At 47.0% G+C, this 17383-nt stretch overlaps 1 protein-coding gene across 6 annotated transcripts in view; it reads left to right on the top strand.

The window, feature by feature from the left end:
• The window catches only part of HS3ST1 (heparan sulfate-glucosamine 3-sulfotransferase 1), a 63078-nt gene that overhangs the window by 16806 nt on the left and 28889 nt on the right, over positions 1–17383 (top strand). Inside the window, exon 1 of one of the 6 annotated variants that reach the window (XM_027598931.2) lies at positions 13098–13140. The exons of the other annotated variants lie outside the window; for them this stretch is intronic. The gene's annotated coding sequence lies outside the window, so the exon portion shown is untranslated. Of the gene's footprint in view, positions 1–13097; positions 13141–17383 lie in introns of those variants that run through there. 6 annotated transcript variants of the gene reach the window in all.

Here is a 17383-nt window from a genome sequence, read left to right as displayed (position 1 = left end):
ATATGATGCCTGTAAAACACCTGTCTGGGAGCCTGGTATGGACTAAGCGTCCATAATGCAGTACTTTGTAGCACCCGTTAGCTTTTTGTGCTGGTCAGCCTGATTGTATTTGAAAAGCAGGAATGGCCTTAAGGATCCAGCCCTGTATTACCTTCTAGTCTGCCTCTTCCTTCTGGCTAATCTGCTCCAGGCAGTGAGAGGGCCATGGTGTCCCCGGGTGGCCTCTCTCATCATCCTGCTCTAATTTAGGTAGAGAGCAAGGTGGTGGTGGGGGGACTCTCTTCTTTTAATCAGGGAAGGAAATCTTTCTCAAAAGGCCGTGCAAGATTCCCTTGTAAGGGGGAAGCCTGGCTGGCTCAGTGGTTAAGCGTCTGCCTTCAGCTCAGGTCATGATCTCAGGGATCTGGGATCGAGCCCTGAGTTGGACTCCCCACTTAGGGGGTGCTTCTCCCTCTCCCTCACCGCCTCCCCCTGCTCGCTCACTCTCTCTCTCAAGTAAATAAATAAAATCTTAAAAAAAAAAAAAAAAGAAAAGATTGCCCTGTAGGTCCCATTAGCCAAAAACTTGGGTCACGTGCCCATAGGTCAGAATTACAGAAGAGGAAACAAGAGGTACACAGATATTTGACACAGTGAAGACAGCAATTAATCGAACACAGTAACCCCGGATTGGTCTCCCTTGCCTTTGAGCAACTATTACACTCATGTTTGTACATTGCAGTCGCGACTGATCCTGCTCCATTTCGTAATGTCTCTTGCATTGCTGCCTTCAGCTGAAATACAGATCTTGTGTTCTTCTGCTTTCACTTTTATTTTCTTTCCCAGCTCTGTAACTTTTACCATCCTTTGCAATCTGCAGTATTTCTCTGTTAATCCCTCCTTGTGACCCAAGCAAATTTTGCGAAACCTAATCAGGTCCCTGTCCTGCCCCCTGATGCAGAACTTCCCATGGGTCCCCATTACTTACTGTATTAGCATTTCAGTTCAGGGCCCTTAAACACAGGGAGAGATGTGGGGCCAGACACATTGCTTCATGGCAGCATCACCTTGGGCAAGGTAATAATCTCTCTAAACCTCACGTATTCTTCATGACTTTTAATTAATGGATTTTATACACTTATCTACTTAATGCTTAATCTGTTTCAGTAGATTACACTGTAGGAGGCTAGAGGTGTTGTCTAGAGCCCCCAAACCTGGATCCACACTGAATCAATGCCTGGCAGACAGTTTGCACCCGGGAAATAATTAAGGCCCCCGATACCTTGTGTTTCAGAGTCGTGGGGATGAAATGTGGTGATTCGTGTGGAATGTTTAATGTGCATCGTGGGGGACCAAAGGCGAGCTTTCCTTTTGCCATTTTGTTTTTTTATAATAAAAGTAATGAAAATTCATGTCCCGCAGCATGGCATTCGGGTTCCTATCTTTCAAACGTCACCCCTGCTGTTATCGGTTTGATGCAACACCTCACATTCAGACCACAGCACCACCAACCAGCCCGCGTTCCCCCAGATAAGCCAGGAATGTGGACATTCCGCCCCGAGCGGTGGACATTATTCCCTCTGCCTTCCTCCCCAGGTTCAGACTCTCCTTCTCTCGGACTTGTCCTGGATGCTCTCCCAACCCACTGCCCCCACTGTGCGATGAATAGCTATGCTTGTAGTTACCCCGTGGACAGACACGAGGGTTGCACTTTTCCCGTTTGGAGGTCAGTGTGGCCGTGTGACTTGCTGTGCACGTGGGAAGTGAGGGGAAGTGATGTGCGTCGCATCTGGCTCAGAGCTTTGAGAGCCACCTCACGCTCTGTGCGTTTTCTCTTCCCCTCTGGCTTGGTGACGGGCGTCATTTGAGACAGCAGGTGTTCTGTCTTTCTAGGTCTCTGAGAGACTTCAGTGAGCAGAGGCCTGGCACCAACCCACGCGGGACAAGCAGCTAAGGGAGGAGGCACTGCTTGGGGAGAGGCTGTTTATCTCACTTAGCCTAGTGTGGCCCAAGTGAAGCCCTCTGCCTTTTCAGTTGTCCTGGAGGGCACCTTCCCACGCAGGTGACATCAGTGTAATGACGTGCCGGCTCGGCTGCGTCCCTCAGGAAACAGCTTCCCCGGAAAGCAGGACACACCACTGCTTCTGGAGCTGTGCACACCTCGTACCTGGTCCAGGATGTGCACGTGTAGGATTGCTGAAGGACACGGGGACCCGCTTGCTGAGAAGGGGTGGCAGGGTCTCCGCTGCTGGAGCTGGGAAGTAAAAGTGCCAGTATTATAAATAGAAATAGCAGTTTCTGAGAGGAGGCTGGTGTTTTAGTTCAGATTTCTTGAGCTCAGATGGGCGGCTATGCTTTGTCCCCCACGGGGGAGTTAAGGTGTTCCAAGGAAATGTCCGCTGTCCTTTGTGGAACGCTCAACGGGGCTGTGGGCACCCTAGCCTCCTCCAGCCTCGCCCCACCCTGTTCCAGGGATATCTTTACACCTTCAGTCTTGAAGGTGGGGCCTGCCTTGCTGGCTTGTGATCCCCAGCTACCCTTGCTTCGCCACCCAGATTCCAGCCGAATTAGCAGAAGGGCTGTCGGTTGGCACTGGGCCTCCTGTTAGGATCCTGGTTACACAGGCCACAGGCCCTGCTGATTTCAGCTAACCCATGTGTTCACAAGCACCTCCACCTGCTGCCTTTTCTCACTTGAATCGTGCTTTATGGTTCTCTCCTAAAGATGGCACAAAGGCTAATTATCTCATAATAGTTGTCCTTTAAAAACATTACACTAAGAGCCACTTTATGCTTTGAATCCTGGCTTTTTCTTATCATCTGCATCTCTCTGCATAGCTATCTGCACAGCAGAATTTTCTGCTTTCACCGAGGAATTCTTTTTTTCTGATTTGCCAGTTGGGGGAATGATGCAGTTCTTTCTCATGACAATTATTTAAGCAGCCTAGTTGTTCTAAAACCTAAATTGTTGCTCTTGGTGTCCTTCAGTTCTTCTCTTCAAGCTAATGTCATCAAACTACTGTTGGTTGAGCAAATATTATTGAGCTCCTATGCATTAAGGGTCAGCCTACCCTGTGTCAGTGGGCTACGTTTTCTTTTTTTTTTTTTTTCCTGTAATATTTAATTCTTATAGGCACTCAGGGTGGTAGGAAAAGCATTCCCTTTCTTTGGTTGGGGAAACTGAAGCCCAGAGAGGAAAGTAACTTTTCCACGGGCAAATGACGGAGGCAGGGGCTAAATCCCAGTAGATCTGAGCTCACTTGCTTTGCCCTTCCCTCACCATTCATTCATTTCCCTATGTCCCTGTTCATATGCTTTATACTGGACTTCGGCTAAAAGCATTGAACTTGGTTTTTGTCCTCACCAGACCTCAGAATGTTTCTCAGGGGTCTCTTCCAAGAAGCATATCCCAAACTACTCTCTTCTTGGCTTGTTTTTAAGTTGCTAAAATAGTGTCTATCCCATAGCCGCCTGTGTCTCAGTGGGTTGGAAGTATTTGTCTCCGTATGTTTCCCCCTACACAGTGGGCCCCCTGGGGGGTTAGAGGGGACCCGTCTTTTTCCTGTGTCCCTGGACAATGCCAGGGAGAGGGCGAGCACGCAGGAGGCCTGGTGTCTGTGTCCTGAGCGGATGACCTAGACTCCTGGGTAGCGTCTGAAGGAAGAAGGAGGAGAGCAATGGTAAAAGGAAATCCTCTTGGAATCCAGTTCGGTGACTCACATTATTCAACGACTCTAAGCGTCTGAAGACAAATTATGGGAAGCCAAAACCAGAAACCTCAGCATGATCTTCAAAGCCTTATTTAACCTGAACCATTGCTCCTTGTCAAACCTACTCCTTTTTCGTGGCATGTTGGACACTAATAAGCCTGCTGGTTTAGGCTTGGTCGCAGTGTGGAGTACAAAGACCCGCCTGTGTGTTCAGACAAGTGGGTGCAGGAGGTGAAGGTGGTTGTCAAAGTCGAAAGACAACGTGGCTTCAGTCAGTTTTGTTCTTTTGACACCTCTGGAAACTCATCATCTTAGAAGCATCCCATGGGCTGGCAGATTGCAGGGCCTCAAGGAGTGTGTTGGCTTCATTGATGCGTTAATGGCCTTGAAGGGGTGCCCGAGTAGCAGGGAGGGAGCCTTGAAAACTCAGTTCATCATTGGAGTTATCACACACGCGTGCAAGCATGAACACACAAGCACTTGCAAACACTCATGCACACTCATACAGATTTTGGGCATTGGATTCCTTTTGGGAGGAATTGCCTGGGGTACCCCATGAGTGAACCCTACTCGGGTCCCTGCAAATCCAACTGACATAGCTCTCTGCAGAGTCCTGTCTCTCCTTCATTCCCTCCCCCGCCGATGACTCTGCTTCTTCCTTCTGGTTCACCAAGAGTTGGTGAAAAATACAGTCAATGGGACATGGTCATGCATTCCCACATCGATTTTCATTGATCTTGAAACACAAACATAAACTATTTCTAAATGTAGGTCTGTTATGGTTCTTATCCTATGACGCGTGAATGGGGCCAAATGATTTTATGTATGATGCATGTGTATGTGCATTATTCTGTTGGCTGTGCGTCTTTCCGCCCTTCTAAGAAGCAGCCTTCTAACAATAGCTCCCTTCCAGACCTATCTCCAGTGCATTTGCCACACTCTTTGTGCCTCCTTTCCCTCGATTTCCACCTCATGCCTGCACTCGGGCATGAACCTGAGGTATTTGAGGGAAGGGCCAGGATGTCAACCTTGTCTCCACTTCCAGTGCCAGGTACACAGCAAGTCCATTTAGGTCTTGACTCTGAATTGTGGGTATTCTGGGCAGACTGATGCTTTGGTTTTCTCACATCCTAACATTCTTCGAAGGTTACTTCCTCATTTATTTAGACAGAGGCTGAGTGTTATATGTGTTAAGAAGCAAGTAGCCAGACCCCGGTGGCAGCTCTCATTCTCCTCCGTTGTCCTAAGCAATTCTGTTCACTCCCAAACTTCCATATCTCACCTAAGCAAGCAAAAACCCTAAACTGCCTCCATCCAGCCTGGAAGGTATTAAGGTCATTAAGGTCATTAAGCTGACCCTTTGGGGTTGGGTAAAGGGAAATCTTCGCTAACTACATGCAACCCCTCTGCCCCCACCCCAGGCTGAAGGGCTTCTTCTAATTGTATATGTTATTGTCACTGAGAAACTTTTCATATAATGTTCATTTCTTCATCTTGTTTTGTTCCAGTAATGGCTAAGCATTCTTTATAGATCGTCCCCAAATCTAGCTGATCCACCTTTTAATCGGGTCTTAGGTTCAATTAATATTCACTGAAGGAACGCTGAATATGATCTGAATAGAAGCAAGGCAGCAGGTACTGTTAGGAGGATCTGACCCACGGGAACAGTCTTTCCCTGCTAGAAGCTCTCTTGTTTCCCATTATCCAAAAGACCTCAGCAGTGTAGAAATTTAATATATGTTACTCCCTTTAGCCTATGAAATGTTAGACTGATTGCCAGCACAAGTGACAAAACCGTATGGCTTACTTTTCATAGTAATCCTTCTCTTTGGAATTTTGTATAATAGTATCTTGCCATGACGAACATTTGTATTTCTTGATTTCTCTAAAGCCTTCACAGTTTATTTTAGGTAGATATAAGAGGGCAGGGGATCTTCGGATTTATGACCCGATTGTTTCCTGTTGTAAACAAGGCGTCGAGTATTTCTGCGTCCTCACCAAGGTTACACAGAAGTGTCAGGGCAGAACTTGGGCTAGATCTCAGCTCCTGAAGTCCCAGCTCAGCATCCTGTTCACTCATGTGTATCACTGGCCCTTTCAAGCAAAGAAGACTTTGTGGAGATGCATTTTATGTGCCGGAATGATCTGTGTTAGCAAAACGATATAGACTACCTGAATAGGACCTTTCTCAGCTAGGACAATGGAAGCTGGAGATCAGTGACAATAATAACATTTGGTAAGGGTTTTCTTCTTAGCACTTCATGTGTTAAGTTTCCTTTAATCCCCGTGACAATCTACAAAGTTGGTGCTGTTACCAACCCTACATTTCAGGTGATGAAACGAGGCCCACAGGGTCACATAACTTGCTCTTGGTCACCCAGGGGGAGTAAGGGATGAGCCAGAATTTAAACCCACCCTCTTAACCACCAGCCTCCCTCATCTGAGCTCTAATAATTCATCATGACGATTCCTGAACGTCTTCCCCTAATGCCAGGTTGTTTTATGTACTTTAAGTCATAAGAAATGAATAATATTTTAAAAGTATAAAATATAAATCATTTTGCATCACCATTCAGAAAGAATAAATGATCAGGCTGGTGATGATTTAACTTAACATGTAGTATGATATTGAATCTGAAGATACTGGAACAAGATAACAAGAGATCACAGAGAAGGTTGTGTCAAGTGCAAGGTCTTAGTGTTCTTCTGGGTAGATTACATGGCCCTTTAAGAGTGAGATAGACCGGTACTCCTGTTTAAGTAAACTCCTTATAAAGAAGGTAAAGCCCAGAGGCAGAGGGTATACTGGCTCATTTTATAGAACCCAGAGCTTCAGAATAAAGGAATATTCAGCTTGATTGGTGTTTTTTTTTTTTAAGATTTATTTATTTATTTGACAGAGAGAGACACAGTGAGAGCAGGAACACAAGTAGGGAGAGTGGGAGAGGGAGAAGCAGGCTTCCTGCGGAGCAGGGAGCCAGACTTGGGGCTCGATCCCAGGACCCTGGGATCATGACCTGAGCCGAAGGCAGACGCTTAACGACTGAGCCACCCAGGCGCCCCTGATTGGTGTTTTTAAAGTTTGTCAGGTGAGGGATAGAAAGAAATCATAGTCGCGTGTGTGTATGTGTGTGCAGTAGAGGGAAAAAAAAAAGTGCTCTCGCTTTATCCCGTGCCATCACGTGGACAGCAATGGTGTAATTCAGGACAGGATGAAACATGGGCAGTATAAAATAAAAACCAACTACGGCATTCTGCTTTAATTGTCCCCCTGCCCGTTTCCCCCTCAGCTCCTCCTAGGCAAGCCTGGCTTTCTCATTGAGCCGCCGGTGCGTTTCCTGGTCCCTGTCAACGCCAAGTGCTCACTTAAATGTCTGTTTTTTCATGATCCCGTTAAACCAAGAACAGGCATATTCAAAAGGAAAGATAAACTCTTGGGCCAAACATGAGCAGTAGTTTCCAAGATTTTCCATTAAGTTTCCACCCCAACTTGGAGCGTGTAAGTGATGTTGCTGGGATTCAGGCTCAGGACCTGACGCTTCCTTCCATCTCCGCGGCTCTTTTACCTCCCTGTCTTTCTAAATCCCTGAGCCCGAAGCCTCTCCAGACACCGCACCTGCTGGCTGGAGCAGCCTTACGTGTGCCACCGTGTCCCACAGACGGCACCTCCAAACCAACCCCAGCGCAGGGGCAGACCCCAAGTCTCCTCCCAGATGGGGCCCGGACATTGGCTGCCTTTTCTGGGGGGGTCATACAGGGGCTCCCCTGCTCTTCCTCCAGCTCAGTGTCACCCATAGCTGCGGCCAGATCTGCGGCCAGACACTGAACATGGTGATCACTGTCCTTAAAAGTGTGTCTTCTACTTTACAGGGTGCTTTGAGGACAACGGCTGGACTCTTTTGATATCCCCCATAACTCAGAACAATTTTAGGAACATTGTGGGTGCCTTGCAAAAGCAATCACCTCTGGGCAGAGTCTGACCTCAGGCATCACCAGTGTCTGCAGGCTTACCCATCAGTCTTCCCCACCCCCCACCTTCACCTTACTTGGCAGCTAATACCTGTCTGGGACCTTCATAAAAATCAGGAGTTTTCACATAAATATCCACAGTTGAATCTTGAAAACTTCAAAGGTCAGGTCATGCTGGTCCTTTGTCTCCAACGAGACGAGTTGGGGGGTTGACAGCAGCTGTGTCCTTAAGACAGACCCATACGTGACTGCCAGCTACAGTCCCCACCAACCAGCCAGCTTTGTGCCTAGATGTCACCTGTTACCCCAGGAAATACACAGCAGTCCCAGGAAAACCCCTTGTCGTTGCTTTTACCAGTAAGGGCTGGGTATTCGTCGGCACGGGCAACTGTAACAGAGACCACGTGGCTAAATCAACAACAGACATCCTTTCCCACAGTTGTGGTGGTGTCTGGGAAGTCCAAGATCAAAATGGCCCCAGGTTCAGCTCCTGCCGAGAGCCCTCTTCCCGGCTTGCAGGCTGTGCCCTCACATGGCAGAGAGAGAGAGCCCTGGTCTCTCTTCTTCTTACCCCATCACTAATCCTGTTGGGGCCTTCCCTTATGACCTCATCTAAACCTCATTATCTCCTAGAATCCCCACCTCCAAATACCATCCCATTGTGGATTAAGGCTTTCACATATGAATTTTGAAGGACCAGAGATACTCAGTCCAGAGAAGCACGTTCAAGAAACGAGATAAATCCTCCCTCCACTTTGCTCATCTAGGGGAAGAATTTCCTTGGGTTTGCTCATATTTATTTTCAGCAGCAAATTATTCTAATGTTCTCTGCCCTCACACGAGAGAAACACAGATGTCCATGCGTCTCGCGTCCGGTGGGGTGGGAATCAGGTGAGCTGGATTTCCAACTCAGGTTAGCCCCTGGGCTCCCCACGCTCCTCCTACCTTACCGCCCCGCCTGCAGGGCGATAAGGATGGGACAAGACGATGGCACGTGGCCCCTGGGCTTCTGATTGCCTGGGGGTCTTTGCCGGCTATTTCTGGGGAAGTGCTAGGGATTCGTGGCTGCTGGCCGCCTGCGGGGTGATGATGACTGTCTGCCCAGCCGTGGAAGCGCCCACAGTCACGTGGCCCCCCGTGGGGAGGCTGGGTCGCACCTGGGGCAGGGACCGAAGCTGCACGTCCCCAGGTGCCCCAAGGCGGGGGGTCTCGGGTCTTCCGTCTGCTAGCACGGCCCCTTTTCCCGTCAGCTGCCCCGAGTAATAAGAGAGGCCCGTCCACCCTCCTGTCCCAGAGCTCTGCTGTGTGTCTCTGCTTCTAATGAAGGATTTATTTAGGTCACCGCGGCCCTTCTGTGCACAGCCAGGCAGATTAAACACGTTGAGGAGCTCGAGCTCCTCCTCCTCCTCCCTCCCCCGGGCTCCGCCGAGGCCGCACACCTGGCCGCTCCTCCTGGGTGCAGGGGGCATTTATGGGGGGGCCCACCGCGTGGCCCTTCACAGACAGAGAGCCTGCATCCTTCCTCCACGTCACTGTCCTCTCTTCCTCGAGCCTCTCTCTGGTTGAGTCACTGCAGTACTTTGGATCATGAACAAATGCGTTTGACTAATTATCATCCCCAGATCCCATTTATACTGCACAGCCTGCATTTTTTTTTTTTTTAAGGGACAAAAATAGCTACCATGATTTGAGGGCTTGCCATGGGCCAGGCAATATGGCAATATCCTCAGCTTCCACATAGACCGTTTTAGTTAATCCTTGCAATTAGTATATAGAGCCAATGCGTTCTATCTAAGGCTCCAAGTTTCAATGCCATCTTATGGATGTGAAATTATAGAGCTGAGATTTGAGCTGGCGTTTTTGGCTCTAAATCCTCTGTTCATTCCAGTATGTCCCCTCCACCCCCCTCTGCAGCTAATTCCACCTCTGTGGCCAGGCTGATCCCTATCTATTTTGTCTACCACAGTGGTTACCAATCCTGGAATTAAAAACAAACTGCCCCAACAATAGGAAGAAACAAAAACCAGAGGAACACTGGCCGCCCCCGGCCCCAGGACAAGGCGATCAGAATCTGGACCCGAATGGGCCCAGGCATTTGGAACTCACCGGGTCCTTGCCATTCTAAGGGCTGAGGGTGGTCAGCCCAGTTCCCTGGGGAGCTTGTTAGAAACACAGACTCTTGGGCCTCTCTCCAGACCTCTTGGATTAGAAACTGCGTTTTGAACCGGATCTCCCGGGGACTGGTGTGCACGTCTGAGTTTGGAAAGCACTGTGCTAGGCAGTGCGGCATCCAGAGCTCCTGGGAAGGACGCTGAACTCACCCCCCACCTGCAACTACTCGTCCAGATCCTTCAGCCCTAATCTCTCCTCTCATTTGGAGAAGAATGTTATGTGGATTGGCTTCAGACCTCCTATGGGACAGGTTGCATTTATCATCCTCATGGTATCCTGGAGTTCTCAGAGGCTCAGAAACAGCAGTGTGATAGAAACTTTCTGGCCCCAAACCCCTGCCACAGCATGCGGCCCTCCCTGGCTTGCCCAGGTACCTCCTTCCTTCAGTCCTGCGGAGTTCTGTTCATTATCCAGGTAGCCTTTTGTAAGTATGGAAACTCCCAGCACTGCTGTGGATGCCAAGCAGCGTAGAAAGGCTGGAGGAGTCAGTGTTCAAAAAGTCCTCTTCTTTCTCGAGGGGAAAATGGGGCCAACTACACTTCCTTTCCCCAGACAGTAAGTGTGACCTGGGGAAACTTATTTACATGATGTGGACTGACCTTGGGTCTTTTCTGCCCTGCACCCTTTCAACCCCATGTGAGGTAGGCCTCACAGCAATTACCATAAGCAAATCCAAACAAAGGTGGGTGTCAACATTTGTTGAAGAGTGTCATGTGCAGGCAATTTCAAGAAAATAAATATTTATGGAATTCTTGAGATATCACAGTCCTTTCATAGACTGACAGGCACAAGCTGAATCTGTTTCCTCTTTCTCAGTTTCCAAGATGACCTGCCAAGGGTGGAAAGTTGACACTACGGCAACATGCCCTTAAGTAGTGGTTTCAAGGTGAAAGTGAAGAGATTTTTGACTCCTAAAAGATGCACCAAAAAAATAAATAAATAAACAAAAACAAAAACACTGTTGATTGCTCAGAAGTTTGGTTGGTTGTGGAAATGACAGTTCTGTTGTGCTTACTGAGGTTTCAGTACATTCCAGAAAATTAAATCACTCAGCACCCTTGGATGCTTGTTTTTGTCTGGCAGTATAATAGCTCTAGTCCTTTCTCCTCTTCTCATCTTCCTGGGAAGCTCTCTCCTCTGCCTGGAATGCACACCCCACTGCCCACAGGGGGGCATCGCCATTCAAAGAAAAAGAAGCACAGGGGGCTTTAGAGATGGCCCATGGAATGTTCCTTCTCTCACTTCTTAGGTCTATGACCTTGAGAAGGTCATTGAACCTTAATAGCATGTTTGCATATCTGTCATGGGGAGAAAGGCCGGCCATTCTCATTTGCTGAATGTCTGCTGGGTGCCAAGCCCTGTGCTTTATATTTGGCAAGGGTAATATTACTTAATGTTGATAGGCATCCACGTGGAAGTACGTTTTGCCCATCTTGCAGAGTGGCATGTTGAGCCCCAGACAAGGAAGACACTTATCTGAGTTCAGAGAGCTAGAAGAACACTAGCCCGCTTCTGCCCAATTGCAAAAGCACCTTTGCTTTTCCACTACTATACGTTACCTTTTCATTGATTCAAAAAAGGAAGATAAAATGAGAATAACTACCTCTTGGTTTTGTTGCTAGCATCAGAAGAGATCATTTATGCACTCGGACTCGCCCCCTGGCACACACCGGGCGCCCGGTTGGTATCCCTTTCGTTAAATCCCTTCAACAACTTGTGGTTGAGTGTTTTGAGTATCCCTGTTACCCTAGAGGAGCTTCTGGTCTGTGCCAGCTATGTGACTAGTTCTTGTTGAGGGGCTGGAAGGGTGTCCTGCAGACAGAGGGATTACATAGGCCGTGCCATTTCTGATGCATTGAATTTACCGCTCATGGAATATTCTAGTTATTTCACTTTCTCCACGAATATGTTGCAGTGGTGGGACTGAGGGAATACATTGTAGTTAATTACATTTGAAATCTAGGTCATGATGTGAATTATGTAATAAGAAGACTTAAGGAGAAAATTAAAATATCTTGAAGGGTTATTTCACTGTTTCCCCTCCTTTTTTAATTAAAATATTTTCTAGACTCTCAGGTGATCTTGTCCAGTCACCATTAGGAATCTTGACACCTGGTTTCTGCCTGATTCTCTCGGGATGAAGCACTCACTACCGTTTGATACGGTCTTTTTCGTAGACAAACTGTTCAGGATGTCTTTCTATTGAATTAAAAGCCTTTCTAGGTACCGTGGGCCATTTGCTTAACCTTCCGCTACATTCGACATGTTCATTCAGCAAGTAGGATCTCTAGCACCTCCTGTGCACCGAAATCATGCCAGGCCCTGGGGGATGCAGCAGAGAGAGAGTCAGGACACTGTTGGGAGGCTCTGACATTGGCATTGTCGGGCGGAGGGGCAGACTGCAAACAAGCACATATAGTTTTGGATAGTACATGAGGAACATAAAACGGGATGATGGGAAAGAATGTGGTGGGCCCGTGTTGTAGGGAAAGCCAGTGTTTGAAATAAAACCGGAATGACAGGAAAGAGCCAGCCCCAGAAAGCCTTGGACCCAGCATCCTGGAAAGAAGGAGCAGCAAATGTTGTCCCTGGCATGTGGTCAACACCTTCACGCTGCGGCCCAAGGAAGCCTGGTGTTGCTGACGGGGAAGACTCTTGCCTTTTGAATTTTTGCAGCTCAGGGCTTGGTTTAGCACAGCAGGACCAAGAAAATAGCATCTTTGATAAAGGAGAGTGAACGGAGAGGGAGCTAGATCTCTTTTTGGGACCTTTTAACCCGTCTACAAAGGGAAGGGGAGGGTTTGTTTTGCTCATCCTTCCAAGAAATCCTCATCAAAGGATCGTTACTAGGCATGAATTTCAACAGGACCAGAGAAGCGCACCGTCAGGCCCAGGAACTACTTGTACCCCAACTCCAGGCATCGCCAAGGAGTAAAAGGGGCAGCAACATCCCTGGCTTTGTCTGCTCAGACTGAGTTTGGATCCTAGGTCAGCCTCTACCTTTCTGGACAACCCGCTGAATTTCCCCGAGCCTCACTTTCTTGTAGTGAAATCAGTTCTCTTGAGGACTTGCAGTTAGCATCAGAGGGGCCCCGCGTGCAAGGTTGCCAGCCTAGTGTCTGCTCAGTAACAAGTGCTGCAGATGGGAACATTGCTTTTGGTGAGGCAGGTGGCCTGGGTTCCAAGTGCTGTTGAGCATTCTCTCCTGGCCCGTGCCAGCTCAGGGCTCCAAGCTTCAGAAGGTTCCATTTGGTCAATATTACCTGGTTCACTTCTGGAGCAAGGATGATCAGTTTGCCTTTGTGCTGCCTGTAAGTTCAAACTTGACTTCCTCCTAATTTGTGAGTGGGGTGGGGAGAGAGCCCTTTCTTCACTTAAATTAAGAATTGCAACTCTGCTCAGTGCTGGGTACCTTTGTGCTGCCCCTCCAGCTTCCACCAGCCACACATCATAGCCTTGAGATGTGCTGTAGGGGTAAATGGATACTCGGATTCTGGATTCTCAAGACTTGGTAAAAAAAAAAAAAAAAATGCAAAATATCCCCTTAATTTTATATAGGAATTATGTGTTTATATAGGGATTATGTGATATTGTTTTGGATCTTTGGGTTAAGATAAAAATATTTCTTTTTTTTTTTAATATGGCTCCTGGGTCATTTGAACATTTATAATAAAAGCTATAATAATAGATGCTTTGTCATAGGGCAAGATGTGACTAAGTGTCAGAGACATAGAAATAAATGGTGGTTGCTGTCACCTTTGGGAGGGGGGACTCTTGCCTTCATGAGCATCTCTTGATTGCCTATGAATAATGGAATGTTTCTGGGAATATAGTAAAAATGTATGTTATACTTTTATTTATATGATTCATCTGCTGCATGACTACTGTGGGGAAGGTGCTGTGCTTGGCATTATGGAGAGGAGAAGGTATTGGTAAGAACAGAAAGTTAATCTTATAACTTAGTGAAAGTGTCAGATAGGTAGCTTATATTCAATAAATTTGGATATTTGTCTGATAAGTGAAAAAGTGCATATGTGGCTCACATTAATGTTTCTGTTGAAAGAGTGCTTATAGATATATGTCACCTCATTTCAGTCTCAAGGAAACCATTTGAGGTGGGTGGACTTATTACCATTTTACAGATGAGGAAACTGAGGCTAAGAGTGGTTAAACCGCTTTGACTGAAGTCAGACCCAGAGCCATGTTCCTGACGCCAGATCCTGGCTAATTCCCGTTGACTCCCCTACTGAGTAGAACAAATGTGTCAGTCTGACTCCGTGCTGCTCTCTCCCAACCCTTCGTGTCAGCAGATTCTAGACTCGGTGGCCTGGGACTTTGTCATGGCTTGCTAGGTTTTTGAGGGTCTTCCTTCTTTAGGTCCCCCAAAATATTGCCCTTATTAGTCTATGAAGGCCACATGCTAGGGAGAAGGCAATAATGGCAGGTAGATAGAACTGGAATTCCGGAGCCATGAGGTGTAGGCCTGGCTTTTCTATGTGACCTTAGATAAGCCATCTAGGGCCTCCTGGCTCTCATGTGCTCTGACGTCAGGATCAGTGTGGCTCCGGGGTCCTGGCTCACAGGTTCACCTGAGCTTGAGGGTCATCTCTTTTCTGAGAGTGTTACTCAAAGGCCCAGAAATTCTGGCTGTGCCACTGAGGCCAAATTATCCAACTACCACAGGAGGAAGCTGGCTCACAGTGACCACTGTGTGTGTGTAGTATGTATTATATATATTTAGATGTCCATATACATATGTGTGTGTGTGTGTGTGTGTATAGCTCATACATATACACACTTCTCTCTATATATAGTGTGTGTATGAGATTTTAGCTAAGTCTTTTTCTATATACCTCAAATATTTTTGGAATGTAGAAGGCTTTAAACATTTAATATATTTTTAGAAAGTATTAAAGTAGAAGTGGGGAGCTTTTAAATTACTAACTGCCCATTTTTTTGGTAAAAAATCCATATATATATGTATTTATTTATACATACATATATATGTATGTATGTATTTATTTAGGTTCTTCTCTGTTGATAATTTCCTTTTAGGAAAAAAAAGAGACTCAGATGTGCACTATACTAATCAGTATGCCTCATAATAGAGTAGAAAAAGCGTGAATAGTTAGACCAGATGAATTTCTGATCTGGCCTCTGATTCTGTCCCCTTAGGTGTTGAAGGATTGGGATCTGTGGTTGTTTTCTGAGTCTGAATACACAGCTAGGAGATGGGGTCAGCAATACTCATCACTGAGAGTAGTGTGATCTAGGGCCACCTGGGGGGCTCAGTCCGTTAAACACCTGACTCTTAATTCAGCTCAAGTCATGATCTGAGGGTCATTAGATCGAGCCCCACGTCAGGCTCCACACTAGCTTAATATTCTCTGTCTCCCTCTCCCTCTGCCGCCCTCACCTCGGTCTCTCTCTCCCCGACTCTTAAAAAAAAAAAAAAAGAATAGAGCTATTTAGTATGGAGTGGTTACTCTCTCCTGTACTTCACCCACCTCCCTGCCGCCTGTGTGCACACACATACAAGAGCACACACACGCATGCCTATGCACAGGTGTACATACCGCACAGACCCACACAGACATGCCTATGCACAGGTGTACATACCGCGCAGACCCACACAAGCATGCCTATGCACAGGTGTACATACCGCACAGACCCACACAAACATGCCTATGCACAGGTGTACATACCGCACAGACCCACACAAGCATGCCTATGCACAGGTGTACATACATACCCCAAACACGTAAAAGGCAAGCACAGTGGCATCCATTTGGTCAACCCATATGGGTCAGACCCACATTGAGAAGGAAATGAAATTTGACTGAAACATACTAAAGCATTCAGTTGAGTAAGGGAAAGTTCCATTAAATTGAGCTCATTCAATCGTAGAAAACTTTGGACCACATCTTGATCAGTCATCCCATCCTTCTTTGTTTCCCTAAATAGTTATGCCAGCTGATCTTGCAAGTCCCTTCTCCAGTTCTGTGATTCTCTAAAATTGTCCAGTTTTGAATTGTTTTTTTAAATTAAGACATTTTAATATACATTTTTCAAAGCAGCTAATACAGTTGATATCTGAGGGAGGTAGTGCAATTGGTTTGATAATAAAAAATGGAAGACCATAAAAATTCTTCGTTTATACATTCTAAACAGACAAGTTTTAAACTAATAAAGTGAATTTTAAACATGGCATAAGGAAGACGATGGGCCCTTTTGCTGGAGAACATTTTTACTGGCTCTCTAAAGCCCACAGTCCCCAAGGCAGGCCGGTCACTCACCCTTCCCTAACTGTGTTAGGACAGATTACTTACAAGAACTTCCAATGCCCTCTTCCTGGGAGACGGTCAAATACCTCTTAACGATGGTAGTTTATCAGTTCCCTGAAACATGGACGTGACGCCTCTGTCCTTGGGAAGCCCCTGCCATCTGGCCCAGAAGTGGCTGTGTCCTTGTGGGACTTCAATGCCAAGATGTTACAAAGTTCAGCTAGATAAAGAGGAGAAGTTATAAAGGAGGCGGTTTGTGGAAAGAGCCCTGCGTTCAGCATTCTGAATTTGGGCTCTGAATTTTGAAGTGGACTAAATTCTCGTGTCCTTGGGCAAGATTCCTATCTGTATCTGTCCCGTTTGCTACCTTGCACTGTAGGCTCACGGTGCCAATCGACTGAGCAGACTGCAAAACCACTTCATGAGCGGTACGACTTTGCACACTGGAAAGAGTTTTGCTCTTTCCAGCCACCTCCCCGTTTACCCCTCTAGGCTCACTTCAAACACTTCCTCTACCTTGAAGCCATCCCAGGTTGATCCAGGAGAAATGAGTGAACACATGTCCTCATATTACCCTGCCTAAACTATAATCAGAGCATATATGGCACTGAAGCCTGCAGTCAGGTGATATCAATTAACCTTGGCCACATTTATTCTGCAATACCAACCGCCCCAAAATTCAAAGGCTTATAGCCACAGTGGTGGATTCTCACTCACGAACCAGGATGGCTGTGTTGCACACAAAGGGCTTGCATGTGGCTCTGCTGTACATGTCTCTCACCTTCCTTTGGAACCCAGTGGCTGGCCGGGGCACGTTCTGCTCACAGTCATGGCAGAAGCGCAAGAGGGCAAGTGCAAACACACAGAGCTTCTCGAGACCAAGACTGGGGAATGGCATCTTGTCATTTCCACTCACAAACCATTGGCCAAACCCAAATGAAATCGCTGGGGAGCACACTCACCCCACGGTGAGGCCATAGCAAGAATTGGATGCAGGGAGGAGTAAAGAATGGGAGCTAATTATTCAGTCTTTCATACAGGTTCACCTGCCCTATTAGATCAGGAGCCCCCAGTGGGTGGCTGGGACAGGAACAACATCTGCTTCTACTACCTGCCAGCCCCTCTGTCTGGGACTGGCAGGTAGTAGATATTTCAGTGATGTTTGCTGAGGTCCAAAAGACCTTTCCCACCCTTTCCTTTACAGCAGAGATTGGCAAACTCTGATTTTGTGCACACAGAGAGCTGAACATATGAATTATTGAAAAAAATC

This window comes from Zalophus californianus, chromosome 2 (genome assembly GCF_009762305.2).
Source record: "Zalophus californianus isolate mZalCal1 chromosome 2, mZalCal1.pri.v2, whole genome shotgun sequence".
Taxonomy (NCBI): Eukaryota; Metazoa; Chordata; class Mammalia; order Carnivora; family Otariidae; genus Zalophus; species Zalophus californianus.
The sequence above is the reverse complement of the archived record's forward strand: the minus strand, read 5'-3'. Positions and strand labels throughout refer to the sequence as shown.